Source organism: Hetaerina americana, unplaced genomic scaffold (assembly GCF_022747635.1).
Source record: "Hetaerina americana unplaced genomic scaffold, ioHetAmer1.1.p SCAF_3, whole genome shotgun sequence".
NCBI classification, from domain to species: Eukaryota; Metazoa; Arthropoda; class Insecta; order Odonata; family Calopterygidae; genus Hetaerina; species Hetaerina americana.
The window spans coordinates 72,923,123-72,944,439 of record NW_027286874.1 but is presented as its reverse complement, the minus strand read 5'-3'; the positions used below and the strand labels follow the sequence as shown (position 1 = coordinate 72,944,439).

At 38.2% G+C, this 21,317-nt stretch overlaps 1 protein-coding gene across 1 annotated transcript in view; it reads left to right on the top strand.

Annotated features, from left to right (window-relative positions):
* Positions 1-15,926: 15,926 nt before the first annotated feature.
* LOC139690688 (uncharacterized) overlaps positions 15,927-21,317 on the top strand; it is a 521,571-nt gene continuing 516,180 nt past the window's right edge. The window contains exon 1 of the mRNA XM_071588191.1: positions 15,927-16,119. The gene's annotated coding sequence lies outside the window, so the exon portion shown is untranslated. The remainder of the gene's footprint in view (positions 16,120-21,317) is intronic.

Here is a 21,317-nt window from a genome sequence, read left to right as displayed (position 1 = left end):
TTTCACCACCATTTGCTTAACAACCTTACCCAATGCCCTTTTCATAAACTCCATTCTTCCAGGTAAAAACTTCTTTTCGCAACACAATCCTTCTTATGCCCCACTAATACGACCATCTGGAGAGTCATAACAAAGAAGAACGTGCCGCATATTCCTCTTCTAAAGAAGGTCCAATCGTCCGCTTACCGAAGGGGTCATGCTCAATAAGAAGTAATATATAAGAGACTAATCAGAAAATATTCTAGCAGCATATGAAAAGAAACTAACCGTCTCTAAACTGGAGGTGTAATTTACCGTATTTTACTTCAGAGTAAGATGCAATGATTCTTTTTATTCAATGAACTGATGTCTGTGCAGATATAAGTATATTGTCATTGTTTTCTTTTTAATATTGGGTCATTTCCCCTCTCAGCTCAAATTAAAGTCCACATTCTCCGTGCACTTAGCGATAAGTCAATACAATGCATACAGTTCGATATTTGGAGAGGGTTTTAAATTCGAAAATATCGCGATCATTTATATCTTTTTAAGGGGTCCATACTATACACATGGTGCTATTCCCTCAGTGTGAGAATCCTACTATAATTTACAATGTTTAAAAAAGCTATGGCGTACTTGTTTGATCATGCACGCCATATGTGTTATGATGTTTAATCAAGGTTTGGAGAGCTCCTAACAGTCTAATTTCACTGAAATGTTCACCACACATTGCTTTATACAATTCTTGGCCCACCCAGGGCATCTTTAAGACAGAGAGTTATATATATGTCGTGGCACACCGTTTAGGGAAACTCTACTTGAGGATATGCAAATATTGAACGTGTTTTCCGCGCCAGAAGTTAACTTGTTTAATCAACTTCCTAAGATGAAATGCTTTTTCAAAATTCCAAAATTTGGGTGGCCAGTTCCAGCCAGGTTTCAATGCTTCGCTTTTAATCAGACACTCAACAGAAAAGAAACGCATAAGCGCGATTAAGAGGTTATTCACTCAGCGGTAGACTAGGAGGATGGGTGTGTGTGAGAGAGAGAGTGAGGGAAGGAATGGAGGAGGGACGTCACTTAAGGAAATATTCGTTAAGAACCCTGTCTCACTTGTCCAAAACAGGAGTTTCTGCCTATTTTGCCCTCTTTGAAATCCAACCATCCCTTCGCCCTCACTTCGCGCCTGGAATTCTTTGGAGGCACTCGTCCCTTGGGTTTATGAGTGGACGATTAGATTCCGCGCACAATAGCGCCCCCGAGCCTCCATCGCCAGCACGCACTTCGCCCTCTCTGTCCGAATCCCTCTTCCTGCCACTCCCCCTCCTGCTCTCAACCGACGCCGATGCTCACTTGTCCCTAACTATAGCTCCTGCCCTCCCTTCTCCACTCAACAGGAACACACTTATTTCTCTTCTCTCTTGTTTGCTTTTTTTATTTTAAAGGCGATCTTTTACTTCGCCAGCCAGTCTTCCTCAACCTTTCTGCCCTCCTCATCTCGTTTCTGCACGATTTCTGGTCTGCGTCTTTATATGTATACCGTTTGCTCCTTCCTTTGTTATATTTTTTTAACTTTTTGGACACGTTAACGTGTTTTTTTGAGCTTTGAAGTAGGATCGTGGCTCACGATACTCCTAGGGTTATGGTCGACATGTCTTAGTATTCGCTCTCTTCCTCCCGTCGAGGGATTGGGAGATATAGGAGAAACAGTAAAAGACCTTCCCGCATTTCTTCATTCACGCGCCATTAAAAGAAGCCGTCACCATTATGTCGAACTTAGAAACTTCTTTGTTCTCTGCCGGAATCATTCTTACTTAAGCTCCTTTGCGAAGCTGCGTCTTAATAAAGTCCGCAATCTTAGGCTTGAGAAATGCTAAAATACGCTTGGACGGTATTGGATTGGTAAGGATTAACTATGATGTTAAAGTTAAGGTTTTCGAAGGTTGTTTCCCTATTATGGATGGGCTTTTGAGTTGTCTTCCACGTTAGTTCGTTTTACGAGGTGACAGCGTCTTAAACATTCCGAACGGCTTTTTAAAGCAATCAGAAAGTATGATGTTTTCTGAACCAATAAACCCGGTTGGAATGCTTGAAAAACACTTGCCCCGTAAGATGGGATAATGTTCAGTCAATGGCAAAAATTTTCCCCTTCAAGAATGCAGGAATCTTCAATACCGTACATAGATAATTGAAGAAATATACTTGATCCTCGCTGTGAACTCCCCACTCGAATATGTCTATCACAGCGGAAGCGGTGTACTGTGTTTTCCGAATTTTCTCCAGAACCTCTCTCTGTCTGTGATCATTTCATCCAATTTGTCATTGAATCATTTTCATGTCTCTTGATTTGTCTCATCCAGTTTTCGCTACTGTGGTAGACAAATGTATATATGATATTTAGAAAAATTGGAATTTCTGTTTTGTTAATTGATATCAGAAAAACATTTTGCATATTCTGTTATGATAATATCGTTTCGACTCTTTAAGTTAGTTATCCAGTGGATTTTATTTTCTTATTATAAATTCGCAAAGATATTATTAATGAATTATTCCCTACCATATTAGTTCTTCTTTTCTCCATAGCGCTTTTGCGTGAGTGCGAAGGTGAGGATTTCCTTTCCAGACATGCGTAAATAGATTCCGTGATATAATACCTTTAGTTTATTTGATCAGTCCTATTGTTTTCTCAGTGAATGCAGTACGGAACGGAAACCGCTACCTGAATGAATTTAACAGGTCAAGTTTTATTGGTGAGGGCAAGAATCACCTCATATAAGCGCTGTTGAATGTGAAATCCAAAGTTAGGGTAACGATTTCCTCTGTTGCGTCCATATATTTTTAGTTACCAGATAATATAGTTTAACTAGTGGGTATTGAAGAAAGGGGAAGAAAACTCCAATGGCCGTAAGGATTAGTTGCCAATCTCTCGTCAGACCAATTGTTGTGTTGGTGTGACGGGAATCACGTCAGGGACCAACCACAACCTCTCGACCAGAATACCCTCTGTGGTGGTTTACGGGAGATTAATCCGCGTCAGGGACCAACACACAGCCACACGCACACTATCCTGCCTTAAATCCTTCACGAGGCTGTGAGACCCTGTTAAAGAATTTCAGATGGAGATGGAATCCTTCACGAGGCTGTAGAGTAGACCCCGTTAAAGATTCCAGGATATTCTCAAGCACACACTCTGTGGCGGTTTACGGGAGATTAATCCGCGTCAGGGACCAACACACAGCCACACGCACACTATCCTGTCTGAAATCCTTCACGAGGCTGTGAGACCCTGTTAAAGAATTTCAGATGGAGATGGAATCCTTCACGAGGCTGTAGAGTAGACCCCGTTAAAGATTCCAGGATATTCTCAAGCACACACTCTGTGGATGGCACAGACCAAACACACACACAAGCACTCGAGAAACGCACACACACTCAAAAGGGCCCAACTTCTGGGAGAATCTGGACACAGGTAAAAAGCAACTAGGAAGTGCGTCGAACACGCGTGTTTCGGCCACAAAGTGGCCCTCTTCAGCGAACCGAAGGGAAAACACCTCCAACACAAGGTTGAAAGTAAACAACCGTAGACAAACGTCATATTTATATAGAGACTGTGGGAGTTGGGGGGACCAATCGAAATAGGTGGAAGATGGAAAGGGGAGGAGTACTTTAAAGGGACTTCGAGATGAGAGCAGTGATCCCACCGGTGTATAAGAGACCTTTTCGACTAACACTCTGGAAAGGGTCAGATAATTGAACTTGACGCGCGAAACTTAAACGCTTTTAGTCGCGAAATATCCGGTTAAATGGGGTGAAATTTATGAGCACGAGGAAGGGGCGTTCTACGGTTTTGACGCCAGCTAGAAGAAAGTTTTTTTTTTTAGGGTGCAAATATTCTCATTCAAGGCTAACCCGAGATGGCTGAAAATTTCATCTTATCTTTACTTAGCCTTTATTTGCTTTATGGTGGACCGTTAAATCATTATTATCGCTACGTTTAAATTCAAAGTGCGTAGTCTTTTTTTACACCCTCTTTTCGTATGGACATCCCATTTCAAACACCGCTCGGTAATTCGGTCTAGTATTAGTAAAAAAATATTGACGAGAGTAGATTTTACGTAGTTGTTGAATATGCTTTAAATAGGAAAATGGATAAAAAGTTTGATTTTTTATACACAAGTTTTATTTATGCCTGAGCCAGGATATGATAGGATTTAGTTTAATTAATTTTAAATTAAAATTCCAAGAAACTGCGGGAGATGCCCTGAAAGAAACTATTAACGGAGTCATTCGCTAAATGTGCATTACGATCATCTATGTTAATTAGTTGATTGATTGAAATTTAAAATATTGTCAGGTTATTTAAATTAAATTACAATTAAAACCTTTCTGGAATCATAATATTCCTGATTTCCTTTATTATGGCAGATAAACTTTTATAAGGTATTGCCAGCCATTATGCGTACTTACCATGAAGTGACTCAATATATCATGATTAAATTCCATTTAGTTGATTTTTTGAATAAATCCTGAAATTCTATGTATAGTGAACTGCCATATTTTTATTTTACAGAGTTAGTATTCGTTTATAAGATAAAATGAAAATTAATTAAATAATGATATAAAAAGGTTCACTAGTCTAATGCTATTTTGTCTTTCGAATTTCCCATTTAACGGTTACCGTTGACAAAATTACTACATAAATCATTTGTATTCTATATTAAAAAGTAATACGGGATTTAAAAAAATGCCTCCATCTTTTGCTTTCATAGACCAAAGAAGCTGAAATGTTCTATGATTGGTATTATAGGTGCAAATGCATTTTTGAAGTGAAGTTTCATTAAATGTCACTGCTAAACACTGGAAATTTGGGAATTATAAAATCTGAGTAGAAATTTAGTGTTTTAAAATCGATATTTGAGGATAAATGACGTAAATTGACGTGGGAATACAGAAATATAATTCATTATTCACGAAAAAGTTAATAAACGAGGTCGAGATCAAAAATTAATTTTGTTTGGTTTTTGTGACGATTGTTGAATTTTAAAAGTTCCGTTTAATTTTTAAACTTGAAACGTTACACTGACGCCGACTATTTTTTTAGCATTGGTTGCAATATTTCTACTGTATTAAATCTTGAATAATGCACGCGAAAGATTTTCTTTAATCAATCCTGCAACTCTCTCGTACTCACACTAAACGCAAACGTTTAGCCCATAGACGTTACATACATATATTCTGTTGGCTAAGAGAAATCGCGAAATACCATCCCGTAGCTCCCGTATAATTCTGATTCGTCACTATATTCAATGTCTTTTGCCATGGAATAGGCTCTAGAGACTCGCGATTTTATTTATTATTAAACGAAATGATGCAGATTTAAAAATTGGAATAATGGAATATTTTCTTTAAGAAATGCCAATTGAGAAATACTCAAATATCATTGGAATGATATACAGATTAAAAAAATAAAATTTCACTTTCAGTTGAGTAATTCCAATTTCATACTATCCGTGTAGTTCATTGAAACACTCTCACATCGAAACTTTCAGTGCATGCTTTGGTAGTTATCCCTTGCGGAAAGTAAGGATGCCTTGAGGGTGGTATGAAACATTCAAAATATTTGTTCTCTACATCGCATTACGAAGCTTAGCGCGAAAACATCTTCGCCTATTTTTGCCTCCCTAATGTGCGTTTTAAGTGGACTTGGAGAACGGGATATGTGTCCTTTGGGCATCGTGTTCGGTCGAGTGGCTCATACGTCAGACGCCAGAAATGGATGTAGGAAAAATTGCTCGCGAGCGCGCTATGAGTGGAGTGCACGCTCAATAAATGTGAAGAGTCCCACTCTTAAAAGTGAAATCACTGTTGAACCCAGAGAAGCGAAGGAGTGCCTTTTGAGAAGGAGAGAGGGGGGGAGAGATGGCGCTGGAGGGAGGGGGAAACAAGACTTGTGAGAGAGAAAGATATAAAAACTACCAGGATCGGTCGGGCGAAGAACGCGTCACCCTGGGATGAGGGGGGGGGTTTGCCGGGGTTAGGAAGGGAGAGAATGGATTTGAGCTGGTGAAGGGGATAGGACATTGCCTTCTTTTCCTTCAGCAAACCTGAACACCATCGCATTCGGAGCGGAGTTCAGTACAGTAAATGAATTCAACTGAAAATGTGCGAAGAGAATGAAGCTTTTTACAAATTGCTGGCTTCAAACAGCTGACTGCGATGTAAATTGAGTTTAGAAAACGTATTGATACACAGCCGTCAACGCTTGATGACATATAATTCCTCTCAGGTGCACTCAAGATGTCTGGTGAACTATTTAAATTTGTCTTAGAGAACGCCATCTTAATTAAGTTCAAAACCTCTTAATGCATAGTTGCAGGCATAGAAACCAACAAAATAGATCAAATACTTTTTGATTGTTGAAAAAATATTAATAGTATAATGAATATATAGTATTTGTTTACTTCTCAAAACAAACGTTACATTTAAATAGGATCTTTCTATTTCCTCCTTGACCAATCTGAATGCTTTGGTGGTATCACATTTCGGTGATTCGAGCGGTGACTACTCCATCGAAAGTATCGAAATCGACCGAGGTCGATATGTACTCGGGTATGACTGAGTATGATAATTGTAAACGCAGGCAGTCCAACCAACTTCTACGCGTGATCTCCACATTTTTAGTGCTAAGCGTTTAAATCTCTTTACCGCATGTCGGTTGGCACCGTTTTCCTTCGCATATAACCTCCTTGTTGACGATATAGCTCCAGTGAATATAATATATACATGCATGACTGAACTGCCTTATAGAATCTATTCACCTCGATACATTTTGTATCAAAAATATCATTGAAATGGCGTAATCCAACAACCAATATCAGTAGTACAATAAAAAAATGATAATCCTCGAAAGCATTCGTACTACCATTCCTAAAAACAGCAGCGTTTTATTACATCTGCCTTTGCGTTTACCTACTTCTCTAATTTAAGTTTAAATTCACGACAGATCGATCGTGCGTCGACAGGCGTTTGAACAGATCGATCGTGAGTGTTGCCTGCAATCAGGAGTCGAGGTTTCCATACTCAAGTTGTGGTAGTAGTATTTAGGGAAGATGACCGACAGCTCAGGTCATTTGCGCCATTAGAGATGGACAGGAAAGATGGAGAGAAACCCGGCGTCGGCATTGGCCCACTCTTGACGAAAGGCGCCAAGAGGTCCGAGGCTTAACGTCCCATTCGACGGACGGCGTACTCACTCGAAGCGCGCTCCACAAAGCAGGGATCGAGATACCACCCAAAAATATTAAATGACGTCAGAACTCGAACCCGTGCCCTCAGAGTGGGAAGCCAGTACGATAGTTACCGCACCATCATACTCATCATAAGGATGGAGCTGTGCGACATTGATAGTTTTTCATCGAAATAAGATTTTGTTTCAGAGACTTCTAAAGTTTTTATCCCTTCAATAACGGATCTTTAATACTACCACAGCAAAATCATTTGAGTTTTCTTTTTTTATGAAAAAATTAAGTTTGTTCTAATTGTCCTAGTTATTACGATAAAAATTTTACAAGTGGCAATTAAACAAAAACCATACTTTTTCGTTTTCGTTTTTTTTCAAGCTCTTACTGTTAAATAAATGCTTTTTTTATTAGAAATTTCAGTTATTGATAGTTAGTAATCCGTGCAATTTGTCAATATTTGAATAACGATTTAATTATTTCTTGAAAATGTTGGAAACAATTTTTCAATTCAGTTAGTTGTCTTAAAAAAACTAATAATTCTCTTCCTTCAGCAATGATAGCAGGCATTGAAGATAAAGATGTGATGATATATTTTGACGCAGTAATGAATTGAAATTGATCTTTTCTTTAATCTTTTTGATTTTAACCTAATTTTTCATGACTTTCAATGTTTCAAAAGCTTCCAATTCTCTGAAGGTGGTCTTTATTTGCACTACTCCGGGTTACCTTTTTCAAAGTTTGATCCAAGAATACATATTTATAATTATGAAGTTTTCCTGTAATAACACACAAGTCTGCAGCTGCGTTTAAATCATAGAATTTAAGACTGTAGTATTGTCATAGTAACAGAGGAAGAAGTGGCCAGACTAAGTATTTGTGATTAGTTCAATAAAATTCATTCACAGTTGTCAAAGAAAGATAAAGAAATTTGGTCAATATTTTATTTTATCCAATGCAGTCGTGAAACAGAACTATAAGTTTTAGTTTCTCGGCTAGTCCAGAAGTCGATGCTTGAAAATGTAGGTGCAACCATGAAGAGATTTCATTTCCTCTTTGCTCAATGATAAAAACAGGCGTCTTTGATTTTTGTCATCAGCATTAATGCACACTTTGTGGAAAGACAACTGACGGGAGTAAAACATCTGTCTGTGGGTTAAAGCAAAGAAAGATAAGGCCTGTTCTTTATCAAGTGATAACATGCTGACGTTAACTGGTAGGGGTCTGAAATGATGAATTCTCTGGTTTCAATTTTTGCCTTGCTTTTTCATCTGTCTCGAGGTGAATTTCCAACTTGTGTTTGACTTACATATCACCAGGTTTCACTGGCAGTAAGTTACATTTAATACAAGTAACAGAACATATGTGGTCAATGGAATGAAATATTGGAAACATTTTTCTTACAAGCTTATGTACAAAATCTGTTGTTAACTTTAGATCCTGGGATCTATTTTTTTAAACAAGAAATGGTGCGTTTATATTCAAGTACTCTTTTACTTTTCCCATAATAACTCTCGTCTCTTTTGAAAAACGTTAACATGCTCTATCACAAGCTGCTGATTAGGATATGTTAACTCGCCTCTCTGCACATGATTATCGTGGGTTTCTATGTACACCACCCGAACACGGCTGGTGCAAGAGTATCAATTCTGCGTTTAGTCTCCATAAAAGTTTCAATTAAAGGTATTTCACAAACCTGAATATTGCCTCCCTTTCCATCCCTCAGAGAAGACCAGGCCATAGTTCACCGTCCACTATCTTTTGCGACATGAAACTGGCCATGTCACCTTCTTTACAATGGGTCAATGATCATTCGGACCCATCGAATACGGATTCTGCTCTAGATTGGTGGTTAGGGCATAGAAATTAAGGAGGACAATTTCGCTCAATTTTTTCATTTAAAAGATTCGATTTAAAAGAAGGTCGATTTGTTGCTTGGTTTATGTGAATTCAAACGAAAACCGAGTGAGAAAATAAAAATGAATCAAAAAGATAGTATCGAAGAAAATATGAGGGTATTATGACATAAAGATGAAATATTTTAAATTTGAAATTAATTAAGTGACAAGAAATAAAATATTAATTAAAAAGTAATAATAATTAAAGTGTTAATAAACAACCTACGAGACAATGTCAGTCTCTCATTTTGTTTTTTAACTATTTGTCCGACAACGTCTCGTTGGCATTTAGCTCGTAATTACCGAAGCACAATCTGAAAACTAGCTCCCACGCTATCTATGTGGCATTTTTGTACTAAGTTTATTATTATAAAGGGGCAAATAGTCCGCTGAACATTGATTGGTATCGAGCTTAGAACTTTTTTTCGGGGATAAATTAATTTTCATAAAACTGTAATTTCCTCAGATGAGGTATATTGTAAAGATTTCAATGATTTTTCTTAAACTGGGACCATGTTTCGCAAATATTCTGAGACAATATCAACATTAACATTTAATAAAATGAACTACGCAAATGTAGCCATGGTAAGTGCTGGTGCAGACATATTGCCATGATTTGTTTGAGGGTAATACGAGGATTATTGTATTGTCGATGTCGATTGCCAGCAACGGTAACATCTTGGCACAGCCAAGGTTCTCTCCCCTTGGTGCATAGGGAGAGAAATACTCAGGAACGTGTTTCTCAACGTTAACCGCAGGATTAAAATTGTGAGAGTATGCAATCGATCTGGTCATTCACGGGTCATTTAATATTGATTATTATTACTCAAACCATGGATGTTAAACTCCTGGCACTTTTCGAGCAGATAGTCAAAGAGGAAGTGAGAAAATAAAGGAGGGTACGAATTAAGTTTGCGGGGACGTCGTTTGCTTTACGTAATCGACAATGAGTCTTTTTGAGGCCCTGAGTGTTCATTATTTGGTGGCTGATATGCAAGTTTCCTATCTTTTATGATCAAGTATCACCGTGTCAGTAGCCGCCGGTCCGTCGTTTTCTCAAACCCTATCACGGCAGACCTGGTTATCATGCCAGCCTTGATTAAATCTGTTGCGAGGAGTTGATTGTATTATCTGAAAACGTTCTGTAATTGGAATATCGAGTTAAAATATTAGCGCGTATATTCCCATTGGGCGTCGACGTGGGCGAGTGGAGGGGTGGGGCGTTGAGGTCGTGAAAAGGAGGCAAGAAGAGGAGGATTGAAAGGGGGGGGGTGAAACTATGGACCAATCCGTGAAACTCGTTTTAATTTGATACCCATTAAGTATAGCTCTCGCGTGAATAATTTCATGGCTTTCTTTAAGGAACAGTCGACAACGTTCGTAATCCGTCGATATTCCGTGATTAGATTGCTGTGGCGTGTGAATTATCGCACGAATGAAAAAACCTTACCGCCGAAGAGTTTATGAGGGGGCCATACGGTATTTAATACTGATAGGCACATTTAAAGTATCAGAAAAAAATCACTGAAACTATAAAAAAAGAGACGAAAAAATTACCTTGAGACATACATACAGGCCGCTGAACCGACCGAGGCACGTGTTGGGCCAATCTCACGCACAAGACTTGATTAAATGGGAAACCTCTCATACCTGGGGTCATAGCAGAATGAAAAAATACGCTTGAGAATAGCTCACGCAAATGTATCTTTGCATGGGGAATTGGATGTATGAGTTCCAGACGGATTTATAGGAGACATGAAGTTGAAGTTATTTACTTGATGTATTTTAGTGAATGAAAGGAATGCGAGGAGAATTTCACTGTGTGTAGAAATCACAACATTATCATTTGACCTCAGGAATCTCCATTGGTACACGACACTGAAAATGCTATTATATTTTTTAATTGCTCCGAGATTTCCTAATGAGTTCCATAGTCAAATCAATATTGCTTTATTGGGATAAAATTTCGAACCTTCCTTGGCAACAATATTAACGTATAATTTTTTATTTGTATTTCATTGATGCGTGCTTCCAAAGATAATTGAAAAATATCGAGGATATTTCGAGCAAGCCAAAGAAATAATTGTTATTACAGGACACGAAATTTATCATTGGAATTCATTAACTGCCAAATGGCGATTTCAAGGTAAAGATTTGCACAATCTATTACAATAGAAATTTTTAGGATATTGTACTTAATACTATTTCACTGCTGAAGAATATTGTAAAATTCTTGCCTAATGTGCATCACGTTTGATATTCCGGCCTCAATTTTAGGAGCTACCACAGTAACTTCTTTCAATATCCTCATTTGGATTCCCTAGCCTTCGGATTTGGACGAAATCGCTTGAGGTAGGCGATAAAACAGGATGAAAAAAATTAATTAAGATCCACATTCAGAGATAAGAAAAACTGCACAAATATTTATGGACAGTTAAATTACGCTGTTCCTAAATTAAAAAAAGATGATTTCATTCGCTAAAAAAAATGTCTCTATCTTGTACGTGTATAACTGGTTGAGATGCTTTGGCAACCAAAAGCATAAGTTTGATTCGCGTTGAGTTCTTCAACTATTGATACTCAGGGACGAATTGAGATAAATTATGTAGAACTGACCGGCCATATTTTTCCGCTTTCAAGTCTTTGATAGCGTTTTGTAATTAAAAATGACTCTATGTGACCTACGAAGAGTCCTTGAGTTACACTGAGGGAAACGGTTGGAAGATAATGCGTGAAAAAGGACAAAAAGGTGATTTAGAATAAAGTGAAGTGAACCAAAACGCACTAAGTTAAGTGTACCAAGATTATGTCGCAATGAGGACTTAACCTCTCTGTTTAATTAAGTTTGACGGTAGTCCTTTGCTTGGTAACAGTAAATCTTTGCCATATAAGATACATCGGTATTAATCTCATGCGTTAATCTTTTGGATAGTTGATCATTTACTTACTGCTGCTGCATTTACTGTTGACGTTTAGTTTATTAAATAATTTTTAACTGGTGATAATGAATCGAATTGTACCAATACCTATTTAAATATACCCATGTCCGTTTAAATGTGAATAAAAGAATTTATTCCTTCATCGACAGAAAGAATGAATGCTATACGATAAAGTTACGTCGGTCGCAGAGTTACGACGCACGTCCATTAATCAAAAATGTTCGGTTATGTCGCCTGCTACAAAGTATTGGTAGAATATATGACACTGGGATAAGCTGTAAAGGATGACGATTTGTTTACTCTATTCAAAGAATGATTTGTGCCAGCATACGCATTCACATTGATTCTGGACTCTCAGTTTTTCGAGGCGTAAAACTAGCCAATCCATCGAGTACAAAATATAGATACCCTTCTCCCAGCATACGGCAGCGGAACCTTTCAAGCAGCAATCCTGATACGCTTTACTTCTGATGAGCCATATAAAGACCAGAATCACAAAAAATAAGAGAGCACAATTGGAAAGGAAGAGATTTCCTTCTGAAAAGTTGTCTACGTCCCCAATATATCCGCAATGTAGGGTTTTGAGAAACGGTGTCTTTTGGACGGAGTTTGGTCTCATTAAAAGTTTGTTAACTTAACCGATAATCCGGGGCAAACGTTTCCAATGGTGGAAGTCTCCAAGGCATTCAGAAATGAGCGTAGTGTGGTCGTTGACTGCGACCGAATTATGGAATTTTCCGGTTTATTTTCGCTGATTGCATAGCATATATCTCTACCTCAAATTCCTATTCAAATCTCTCCCCTCCGCACTTCCAATTTTTCAGTTTCGATTCATTTCGTGAAGGAAATCCCAAAAGGAGAGGGAAAGGCGAGGTTAATCGTGCTGGCCCGGGTCGCAAACTCAAATACCAGTTTAAGTAGACGTAGACGGTGTCAAAGGGGTTTGATTTCGAGAAATGAGTATTAGGCTGTAAAAGCAACACCGTCCTTCCTACAATTACACTTTTTCTTCACTTTACTTTTCGATTCTCTTGCGTTAATTTAAGGTATAAAGAGAGAGGGCAGCATACGTTAAGGCTGTACGAGAGGCAAACCATTGTGGATAAGGAGATGTACAGAGGGATTGAAGGAAATTTTAAGGGAGAAGAAGGAACTTCGAATTTCATACAAATTCAGAAAAAGGAAATCGTAGATGGCAGATGTTCTTCGCGTTTGATAAAATATAAGAATGTTTTTAAAACTAGTAATCATCCGCAAGTTTTTATTTCTTGGTTAATTTTAAATGGAAGTTTACACCGGCCAATTGGATGAGAAGTTGAAAAATTGAAAATTCAAGGGAGAGAGGAGGTGGTGGAACGTAAAATTCTCGCATTCCTTGATTCTGTGATTAAATGAATTAAATTCTATAAGGCTAATAATGAATGGCAGACCTTCTCCTGCTGAATGTTGAAACATGTCTGGCAGAAAAGTTTTACTAAAAGTTATTTATAAAAGAGTTTGGTTATGACGTTGGGGAGGAATTACTTGAGGAAACTTAATTGATGCTGAATCAGAAAATTTATGAATATCTGTAGGCTAGATAAATGGAAAGAGGGAGAAGATAATTGAAGAAAAAATGGCAAAAGTGGGATAGAAGAGGGAAGAAACTGAATTTTATAACAGTTTTCAAGCCGATAATGTCGCCATTGCGGAGAAGAACAAACCTAGGGTTGGATTTCATTAACTCAGGATATATGGGCACTTAAAGGATCTATCTTCCATATTCCTCACTAAGTTTTCAAAATTACCAATAAACTTTCGCGAAAATGTAACTTGTAATCTTCTCTTGCATCTGAAGTTCATTCGTAATATTGATTTTGTATTGGATTGTATTAAACATTTAAGATGTACCACGGCGATAGATTGTCTCTTGCCCTCCAGGTACGGGTTTCAATGAAAACGGCAGGGTCGGCTTATGTAAAGATTCCGGTAGGTGTTTCAATGGCATTATCAATGAATCATTCACTGGGCCAACGCATTCCGATACTTCGATATTTTAAGTTCGAAGTAACCCTTACTACTCGAATCAAATATCGCATATGAATATTCTACTTTTGAAAAGTGCGTCAGTCCATTTGTTTGGGATTGAATGACAAGTAAAATCAAGACAAAAGCCTCTTAAAGGTAAATTAAAATAATGAAATTTAGCCAGGCAGAAATGCAGGGTCCAAGGACGATTGGATGTTTGCAGTTTAAACAAACTCGAGATTAAAGGGAATGACTTCAGGCAACGGCTAATAAATGAGGAAAATTAACATGATTTTTCCTGGGGTAAATATGGAATTTCTGCATTTGCGAGGAAATTACACCGAAACATCGGTGGAAATGAGCACAGCCGAAGTACTTATCATATTTTTTGGTCGAATCGTGCTGTTAGGGTGTGGTCTAATATCTTATTTTGAATTCGACAAAAATATACTGGCAAATTGGGATGGACATGCACTTGGAGAATGGGATCAAGCATGCGACGCTTGCATTAACTGGCAAAAACAATCACCGAAAATATTGACACGGCTGACGAGATGGATTTGCCTATAGATGTAAATAAAGCTCTGGATGATGGCCGGGTCAGTTAGGGTCACCGTATAATCTCAGGGTCTCAAGTTTAAGTACTGCACTAAGCTCCGTCCTCAACTTGTAGTACCAGTGGTCGAACAAATGATTACAGCGCGCCATTACCCTCCCAGCCTTCGGAGCGCTACCAAGAAGGTTACATTCCAAATGGCTTTTTCCCTTGGGTATGGCGAATAAAAAACTGCCCGAACATGTTGTTAAGGGTAAGGGAAATAGACTCAGATAGCCGCATACCAAATTCATTTGAATGTTACCGGAGATATACTTACGGAGGAGAGTAGTGAATGGAAAATAATTGGTAGCCGTCTTTGAGAAGACATTTCCCATTGAAATCAGTTGTGGATGCAAATGAGGTGCCCTATGTCGGGGTGGGGTGGGAGGGAGGGTGGGGAGAAGATGCCTGTCCCGCGACCGTCCCGCCGATCACCTTCGTTCCTTCCTTCTCCCTCCACCCCACCACCTCTCTCCTACAGAAGCCCAAAGGACCTCTCGCTAAAAACACATTTCCCCGACGAGGCCCCCGAGCACACAAACCTAACCCCAGTGGGATAAAGCGCGCAACACGGCCATCTCGAGGCTTTGGCGACGAGGATGGATGGATGGATGGGCGGGTGGGTTGGAGGAGGAGGGAAGGCTCACATCCGAGCAGGGGCGTGAGTGAGAGAGAGAGAGAGAGAAAGGACGCGTAGCCGAATCGCGGAGAAAGGTGGAGACGAAGGCGTGCGAGCCAGGGGAGGGACGAAATGGAGAGATGAGGAGGAAGGCGGAGTGGAAAGGGGGTTGTGGAGGCTTTGCGTGCGTGCGTGTGCGTCCGTGGAGAATGGCCGGGGAGTGGGGGGGGGGCGAAGTGGGGAAATGGGCGAAGGGGGGCTGTGGGGAGGGGGGGGAGGCGCCTCTCGTAGTGCCGTGAAGAGAGTGAAGAGGCGCTGGAGGTATCCGTTCCCTCCGACCCCCTGGCGGCGGACGGGGGAGTGGTGGGGGCTCTTTTGTACTAGCGAGGAGGATGAGGAGAGGAAGGTTCGTGTAATGGTGGTGGTGGCGGAGGCGGCGGTGGTGGAATAAGAAAGAGGGCGGTGGGGTTCGGAGGGGAAGAGAGAGAGAGATTGGACGGTAGGGTTCGAGGGAGGGATAGAGGAGGGTTGGCGGAGGGGAAGGAGAGTAGAGGGAGGGAGGAAAGGAGAGAGAGAGAGGTTACGAAGGCTATCGCGGGCGTGGCGCCCTCGCCGAGCGCGCATTTGACGTCCTGGGCGTTCCGTGTTACGATCGACGGCTTGGTAGTGCAGGGCGGGAGTGCTGTTGCCCACGTGCAAAAGGAGGGAAGCGCGGGTGGGTAGGAAGTTTTTTTTCGCCGAGTTTTTGGCTGTGTGCACCCCAATCGGTCGGTTTCGTTCGCCTTCACAGAGTTCCCCCGCTGGAGGCAAGCCGGAATCCTATCTTTATGTGGAATAAAAGGTTTGTTTTCTTAGAGAGATAAGGGAAAGGGGTGGGGAGGGAGGGAGGGAAGAGGAGACGGGAGAAAGTGTTTCGGCTGATTACCTCCCCGGAAAGTTATCGTCACTTCGTACTCACTTGAAACCATTTCCCGCGACCCGTGGGATATCACGACGCACCTAGATATTTCGGTGGATTTTTTGATAATTCTCGTGGGTGAGTAAGAACCTGTTGTTTTGGAGCAGAGGTGGATATCGCGGCTTAATTTGATAGTGGAAAGGTGGGCTTCAAAACCAAGCGGTCACTTTTATGTTGTTGCTCCCTCTGAAGTTATGTGATTCTTTTTGTAAATTTTGAAAAAAATCGCGATTCGCGAAAACGATTTCCAAATGCATCTATCTTCTTTTTTTTTTGAAATTTCTTTGCTCTGTTTTATATTGGCCTTTTCCCATATGAAAGCGGAGTGTTCTCATTGTATTCCTTCGAAAACGTTTTTCGTCGTGTAAATTTTAAAACCAAGTTGCGCTCACATTAGCAATGTAACTTCTTCTTTTGATTGAGAGGTATCTTACTGTGGTGAAGTGGGCAGCCCCTTTTTTAATAATTAACAAATTAATTTTCATGCAAAACCAGAAGAAAGCTACTTATTTTATATGCACACAATTATTTATGTCATTCATTATTTTCTGCAGTGAATTGGAACCTTATGCTCTTTAGTTTAGCTGAGTGTACAAATTTTGATTATTTTCTTTTAATTTTCAACGAAAAAAATTGGTGATAATTTCACAAAAATATTCAAATTATAAAATTGTTCGTGAGATTTCGATTTCCAAAGTTTTACTGGGTTCGCAATTCTAGATCAGGAGTAGGGTCTTCTCCTATATTTTTGACAATCAGTTCACAGACAATAAATTGCAACATATATACATAATTAAATTAAGCCTAGTTTTGCGTTACGCTATCAAACAATTCATCTTAGTTCAATTTACCTATCTTACTTAAGATATCTGCGAATCATTTTACTTGTACGACTTAAAATAGATTGGTCAAGATTAAAATACAGTTTTTCAGTTTGTATAGTTAATAACGCTGCCTTTCAAGTTATTTTCACGGTATTTTATAGATTTAAATGTAATAATTTTAATTGGTAACAATATTCATTTAAAAACATGGGAAAGTTTCTTTGATTGCAAAAAAGTTTATATTGAAGATTTAGTCCTAACAGAGGGATATTAAGAAATCATAGTGGTTCATAGATATGAAAAAAACACAATATTTCATCAATTTGCTCCGCTTTGTAGTATTCTGAAATTTCGTGAATAGAGTCCAAATAATAAATATAAATATTAAGTATGATTCGGGAAGAAATTTCTTAGATTGTCTTTTATTGGAGGCTCCTTTATATTATATCCTGGTTCCAGTGACTTATGTTCAATAGTCTAATTGCATTGTACCACACTTCGCTTAGCAACATTTTTCATTTGATTTTGAGAAAACGGTATACTATCAAACTACGTTTTTTTCTAAATTTCCGTCTTTTTATCATTAATCATTATGTGAAGCTATATCGGCCTTGTAAACTTCATTTTGTATTTTGCGCGTTGATTAGTCATACATTTGAGTAAACTGAATTAAATTTACATGATTTAGGAAACATACCAACGACATTAATGTTTGTTTTAACTTTGGCTAACGTAATACGGCTATTAGGAAATTTGGATTCGTGAATCAAGTCGGTAATGGTATTGTCAGGACCGTTAAGATGATATCTTATCCAATTGGTGCTGTCTCATTCTAAATTTCATTTTGGACTTCTCGCCCTTATCTCCCATCCAGTTTGAGGAATGCATGACTTTGTTCCACATTCAAATAGCAATCCAGACTGTTCCCCTCTTGTTAAGCGTAAACGGCTTTGTTTGGGGAATTCCGGGGACAATAAAGCAGATGGAGGAATGACCATGGTATTCTAGGTATTTGCATAGCAGAGCGATGGCCGTCCCACATGGCATTCATTGGTCATCCGTGAGCGTTTTCAGGATGACGGACAGTGTTCTTTCGTAGAATGGAAACGCAATGTGAAATATCCTCAAAATTTAATTCAGTGGATTTCCATTTTCCTCCTTTGGAGCCTTGTAGATTTATCTCCAAGTTTCCGCGAAACAACGTTCTTCGATTAGCGTTGGCGTTTTTCCTAATGGAACGTAAAGTGCAGTTGACAACCTTTTGCTCTCAAAAATCGACGATGTGCGTGAGACAGGTATATTAATGGTAATTACTAACATTTTGGAAGCCCTCAAAAGACTTGGTAAACTTTCCTTTATGTGCGCTTGCTTTTATTTGGGATTGTCAACTGAATTACGATGCATTGCGAATCAAAGTCGCAGACTTCTTGATCGGATTCAAGTACTGATAAATATAAGATCGTTTTGAAAATATTTCAGTTTGAATGCTTTTTTGTTTGTGGCTATCATTTTCTTTATTGAATACTCTTAGACATTGTCAAATATAGATGAGGTTCGCATCCAAGTATCTGAATTTTTTCTCAGAAAAACTGGATATTCCGAGTAATAATCATGATCATGACAATTGTCTGTTTAATGCAATAAACGATGCAAATTCTAGTGACATGATGATGAATCTGATTTAATGACTTTCAATGACTATGCCTCCATCAAACTAATAGTTACCAACATATTTGTTGCTCAGAGTGTTCGATGATTGCGCCTGCATGAAAAAATACGCAAATGGAATGATATTACTTCTTTTATTTCAGTTTGCATTTTAATTTCTTTTAATTACGAACAGACTCATGTATTTTGAACGTCGAAAGTTTGGGAGAAAGTTATTGGTGGAGTTATTAGTAGTTACAAATTTCCGTGATACTACGAGCAATTTGAGCTCCTAAAGAGATTTCTTGTGTGTTTTATGTGTTATGGCGATTTATGCAGTTTTTTTTAAGAAATACATACATTTTAAGACACATTTCGACAACGCCTAATGGCCAAAAGAAAATCTTTCCAATTACGTAGGAAACTTACGTTAGTGTAATATTTGTCCCATGCAGCCATTTTCTCTATCCCCGAAAGCGGAATTGCCAACAAGGGATATTTGGCTTTTGAAATATTCATTTTACACTAAAAAGTTATTCATTAGATATCTATTAATGCGATTGGATAGATACAATATAATGGCATTTTTTTAAAGTCTTAGGGCTAATTTCAGCTTTTAAACATTGTATAAGTTGAATCCCGCCTTTCTGGGTTGTGTTACCCAAATTATTACTTCCATCGTCAAGTCTTTTTTTTAGACTTTTTGTGGTAATAAATTATGCTACTGATTTAAGGTATTTTTAAAATTGCAATATTTATTTTAGAGCACTTGTACTTTGAACGTGTGTTAACTGCAATTGTAATTACATCATTATTTATTATTTAAGAATTACTTTGCAATTAGGCGATTGTCCTGGTGACAACGGTCAAGTTTCATCAATGATCACTCTACATAATTAAGGATTTTTATTAAGGCTATATGGAACGTCATTCGAGGTTAAAATTCTGTGCTATTCTGACTGGAACATCATCCAATCTGACTACAGTACACTTGTCTCGTATTTGATTTGTCTTGCGTTCTTCTCGCATACCCATCCCTTGAAGACTCTTTTCCTTGGTTAAGACGCAGTTTGATGAAAAGCGTGAGGGATGCCATGAAAGAACGAATTCACATTGGCTTCCACTGTCCAGAAAGCTCAAATTTTAATACCGTTTCCTAGCAGGAGAAATTAAACTTGATAAAATTTCAGGACGAGAGTGGTTTCACAACGGTGTTTAAGAAGCAATCGATGAAAGAGATGGACGTTCAAACGTCGTCCGAAACGAAAAAAAAGACAAAAATCTCGTTAGTTTCCCCTGAAAATGATATTAAGTCCCTGGAATCCATTTAGAAATATGAAAAACTCAGTTTAATAGAAACTCTTTCCAATTTGGTGAAAAATATTTCAATGCAATTTTATAAAATTATTTTTAAAGAATTAATATAATAATAATAAAAATGTTTAAGATTTTATCACATTTAAATTTCATAATTCTTTCCTGTGGCTTTCTTTGTTGTGCATACAAAAAATTGTTATTTAACATTATTTTTTTTGCAATATCAATAGGAGTAATTTAGCTCTTGGCTAATTCTCACCTGCTCATTTAACTCGCTTGGAATTTTGGCAACGATCTTCTTCCAGTGTTTCAAGAAAATAATGATTTATTTTTTTTCCGATGAGATTAATTTCTCCCATAAATTATTTTCAATTGGTAAACACATTATTTTACGCACAATAACAAGTTTCAATAACATTTTGTTTCTCGGACATAAAAGTATACAAATTTTGGCAAGGGAAATACGCATTTTGCACCCGTTGCTTGATCCAGTGTTCGTAATGTTTCAAATGTTTTCAAAGAGCTTATCGGTTTAAAATAACGAATTAATGTCGATCACATGCATAAGAATTTATATTTTTGTCATTTAACTCGCGAATCCACTCCTCACCCCTGCTGATGGCTGGGCGGTGGGTATGTTATTATCCTGTGGTATATCTAGCGAACTATTTTGATGAAAAAATTTTTCAGGGTTATTTTGTATTCAGCAATCATTTAATCTTTTTCCTTTTTTCCCAAAAATATATTAAAAATTAATTTTTAAAGTAAACAATTCTTGAATTCTCTTGCTAGTTGTAAGTTCCGGAATAGCATCTAGCTAGTTTTAGAATGACTAAGAAATATTTTTTCTTTCCTTGACCTAAACTTAAAAAGCTCGTAAGACTCTGAAATACCATACAAGGAGAACGGAGGAATAATAGAAGGCATGTTGAAATTCGGTAGTTTTGTTGATTTTAATTGAAGATAGTATTGTTGAGGAACTTGGATTTATGGTTTCATAATCAAAAGGTCAACGTAGAGTACTAAAAAAAGTAACATAATAAGTAGAAGGCCTTATGAATTTGCAATTAAAACATCTTATTTTAGCCCAAATCTTATTTTCTTATTATTTTTTTTCTTAGTGTTTGGAAAAGTTTCACTTAAATATTTTTGGTTTCTTAAAAAAGCAAGTTTTAACACCAAGTACTCTGCACCTGTTCTCCGGAAAATATTTTGCCATGGCTTTGGATTCCCTTGCATCGCATATGTAGCGGCTACAGGTTGTTGATAAGGACGCGGCTTCTTCATTCATCC